Source organism: Marmota marmota, unplaced genomic scaffold (genome assembly GCF_001458135.2).
Source record: "Marmota marmota marmota unplaced genomic scaffold, marMar, whole genome shotgun sequence".
Lineage (NCBI taxonomy): Eukaryota > Metazoa > Chordata > Mammalia > Rodentia > Sciuridae > Marmota > Marmota marmota.
This window is the reverse complement of record NW_026000209.1, coordinates 14,614-19,162: the sequence shown is the minus strand read 5'-3', so window position 1 is coordinate 19,162 and position 4,549 is coordinate 14,614. Positions and strand designations below refer to the sequence as shown.

General features: G+C 39.9%; 1 pseudogene; it reads left to right on the top strand.

The window, feature by feature from the left end:
• Window positions 1–1,558: 1,558 nt before the first annotated feature.
• LOC125612831 lies at window positions 1,559–3,906 on the top strand (annotated as a pseudogene).
• Window positions 3,907–4,549: the final 643 nt, after the last annotated feature.

Here is a 4,549-nt window from a genome sequence, read left to right as displayed (position 1 = left end):
CTACTACTTTTGGTTGGATTTCTACCCAGGTGCATCTAAAATAGAGAAATACAGGAAGGGCATTGCTTAAACAGATATTTTCAATAGAATAAGTCAAATGAAAGAGAAACACTATGAGAAATGATGTATTAGGACAGAGTGTTCAAAATTAAAGATGTGTACTATAAGTTATAAAGTAATCACTAAGGTAACAGAACAAAAATTGTTTCATAAAAATATGAAAAAAGTACATCAAAGTGAACCCCAAGGTAGGATATGAACTCTGGATGATAATGATGTGTCAATTTAGGTCCACTGATTATAAAAAATATACTACTATGATGCAGGATGCTGGTAATAGGGAGACTATGCATGTATGAGAGCAAGGGATATATGTAAATCTCCATACCTTCCAATCAATTCTTCTGTGAACCTAAAACTGTTGTAAAAAAGTCTTTTAAAAATTCAGTAAACAGATGGTACAAAAAGAAAAAAATAATGATAATATATAGAATAAAGAGAAAACAAATAGCCATAAAGTAGATTTAAACACAACTATAACAAGAATCAAATTATACATAAATGATCTGTATTCGTTTTTTTACTGCTGCTACAGCAAATTACTGTACACTTAGTGACTTAAAACAATGCAAATTTATTATCGAACAATTCAGTATTAATAAGTCAGGCACAGGTCTCATCTCACCCAACTAAAACCAAATTTAGGGCAGGATTTCCTTCTGGAGACTAAAAGAGAATGTGCTTCCTTGCTGACTGGGGTTGTTGACAGAATCCAGGCCCTTGTATATTTCAGGACTGAGATCTCTTAACCTGCTGTCCATTACCTGAGGCCTGTTGGAGCTCCTAAACTGACTATATGCCTTTGCTCATGGTCCCTTCATTCTGTGCTAAAGGCCACCAAAAGTCAGAGTCCCTCTCACACTTTTAAGTCCACCTGCCTCTTCTTCTGCCTCAAAACTCTCTTACTTCTGGGAAATTTTCCCGGATTTTAGGGCTCATATCCTCCAACGGGGCCCACATGGAGATTTCAGGATCTCCCTTTTTGAAAGTCTGTTGATAACCTGATTCCATCTGAAAACTGAACTAGCATATTTACAGGTCCAGGGATTAGGGCATGGCCATTTTTAGGAGAACATTCATGTGCCTACCACATAGTCTTAAAGACAGACCAGACTGGATGAAAAAGAAAGACCCAACTATATGGTACCCACAGGAAGCCCACTTTAAATACAAAGAAACAATCTGTTAGAAATTTTAAAAAAGAAACAGAAAAAGAAAGAAAGGAAGAAAAGAATTGATCAACCACCCTAACCCAAAAAGAGGGTGTCAGCAAAATGGCATTCTAGAGGACTCTACAAAGCTGTCCCTCCAGAAACAGGATTTAAAAAAAAAAAAAAAAAAATGGTAAACTTTCAGAATCAGCGGCTTTGAAATTCTGGATGACAGCCAAAAGACTGCAGCAACCAAGCAAGCAGTTCACCAGGAGGACACTGTAGAGAGCCTTGAGGCCTTTCCACTTACCTTGCACCATCCCAACCCCAGCAGTGGCTTTGGAGATATGAGGCTGTGGACACAGTGTGGGCACCCAGTTCCAGAGGAAGAAGAGCAGAGGGAATTCAGTCTCCACCTGTCTGGGAGTCAGTTCCCTGAAGGTCAGTTGCCAGTGGCTTGGCTTTGGTTCCCTTCACCCAGAAGTTTCTCAGGGAGTCTAGAGAAGGAGCCACGCAAAGGTCTTTGCTCAGGAATGCTGGAAGGCAGGCTGGCGCGGGGCTTACGGGGCCTTCCAAGGGTCTCAAGCCTCCAGCCTAGCGCCCCCTGGCGGGGAAGGAGGGAAAGGCGGCCAGCCGGCAGGGGCGGCACTTAACGGCCGCCCAGGGCGCCAGCGACGGTTTTTGCGTTCAGTCGGGCACCACGCGCCGCAGAAGCCGTTGCCAGCTGGGGGACCGGCTGCTTTGCTGCACTCCTGCGCCTCCGCCTCTCCCGCCACCTGCGGGGCGCGGCAACAGCAGGTCTCCAGGACCAAGTTCATGCCTGATCGGACCTGAACCCATGACCCTGAGGGCATCACGAAGCCCGCAGCTAGGAGTTTCCAGAGCCAACAGGGGACTAGGTGCTGTTGGTGAGTAGCTGGCTCTCTCCACAGGCATGGACGGTGCCAGGAGGACAACTGGAGTGGAGCAGCCTGGCTCTGCCGCCAGAAGGAAAGTTTATGAATAGGCTGGAGTCACAGTAGACTCTTGGGCATATTTGCGGACCAAATCCAAAAGCACAGAACAAATGCTTACATCGGTACACTCCCTGATATTTTAAACAAATAGAAAGATTCTGTTGGTATAGGAGGGAAGAAAAAGCGGTTCAAATGACAGATGCAATCAGAGTTCTTCACAAACTAGGGCATGCAGAGTATCTGGAAAAACGAAAATCACTCTGACCATTAACATCAGCCTTACTCCTGTTTACTGTTGCACCCACCGTAGCCCTGACACTCAGATTCATGTAAATCTCGCTACCAATACCTCAATCCCTAACATACTATAGAAATACTATTTATACTAGCCACATTAGCCATGTTGTGTACTCTATTCCCTGAACAGAATGAGCATCAAAGTTTAAATATGCATTAACTGGAGCACTACAATCTGTAGCACAATCTTTTATGTATGAAGTATCTCCAGCTATTATCCTTCTAACAGTTCTATTAATAATGGATTTTTACTAATTAATATTCAAGAACATGTATAAATAATCCTCCTAGCCTGACATCTAGCCATAATATGATTGCTTTCAACACTTATTGAGCACCTTTTGATTTAACAGAAGGTGAATCAGAACTCATCTCAGGTTTTAAAGTTGAATATGCTGAGGCCAGAGAATCACAAGTTTGAGGCCAGCCTGGGCAACTTAGTAAGACCCTGTCTCAAAAATAATGTAGCTTGGTTGTAGAGCACCTCTGGATTTAACCCCCAGTATCAAAAAAGAAAGGAAAATGATACAGGCCCATTCATAGGTTCATAGCTGAATACACTAATAGCATTATAATAAACACTTTAACTTCAGTTCTTTTCCTAGGAGCATTTCACAATCCCCATATATCAGGATCTTTACTACAAACTTTGTTATTAAAACTCTTTCTTTTTTAAAATATTTTTATTGTTGTTCATGGACCTTTATTTATTTTACTTATTTATATGCGGTGCTGAGAATCAAACCCAGGGCCTTGAACATACTAAACAAGCACTCTACCACTAAGCCACAACCCAAGCCCTAAAACTCTCTTTTTAACTGATACATCCTATCCATGATGTGTCATGGACCACCTTATATATCTATTATATACATATCTACCACTAACACTAGTCCTGTGCATGTGACACCTCTCAATACCCATTCTTCTGTCAAGCATTCCCTGAAAACATAAGAAATACATCTGATAACAGAGACACTGTGATAGAGTAAATAATAGAGTTTTAAGTCTTTTTCTTTCCAGAGTTGTAGTTGTACTCTTAAGAACTCAAAATTCGGGGCTGGGATGTGGCTCAAGCGGTAGCGCGCTCGCCTAGCATGCGTGCGGCCCAGGTTCGATCCTCAGTACCACATACAAACAAAGATGTTGTGTCTGCCGATAACTAAAAAATAAATATTAAAATTTAAAAAAAAAAAAGAACTCAAAATTCTTTATGCTACTAAATATATCACATTCTACAATAAGGTGATCTGAATAAGCCATCTGATTCAAACAATGGAAATACAAATGTCCCTTCCCGTCCAGGTAATAATTCCTTGTTTATAACTGCTGCATAGCCCTCTGGGTTACCATCTCTAATAACACAGAGTTGTGAAAACCTTTCCTACCAGGTGCAATATCATAGGGGAAAAGATTCTATATTTTCCTTTGCAAACAACTGAATGACTCTTGCAAACTGTCTGAAATTGATATGCAGGGGTTTCAAATATTTTGCAAGTTTTACAGATGCTTTCAGATCTTTTTTTTTTAAAGGCATAGGCTAGTTTAATAAATAAAAACTATGGATTTCTTTAAGAACTTTGTCTCCCTCTCCTTGTGTTATTTTGGTCTTCATTTTCCACAGCATTTTCTAAGTTTTTTTGTTCATTTGACATTGTCTGTGGTTCATTTTATAAGATCAAATTGCTTATGAGAGTCATTACCATCAAAATTGTTTTCTTATTCACAGAATTAAGATACTCAACCAATCCTTCTGTAGTAAAAATGAATGAAAAATATTCTTGGTACTAAAAGAATCCACCAATCCCTAAACACATTTTCATGGAATCAAAATGTTAATGCATAAATTGCAGACTGAGGCCACTCCTGAAAGGTCCCATCACTTAACAATGTACTTAATATGCTATTTTGAGAACTTGTTATCTCATTTGCCTGAATTTTCACAGCTGGTCTTATGTCATTAACCACCCAATATGGTTGTATTCCTATAACTAGTTTGTAGTGTCACATGAAGTATAACTCTACAGAGAGTTGATGACTTTTAGGAGAATACTATTAATAAAAAACATAGTGAATACATTTTAT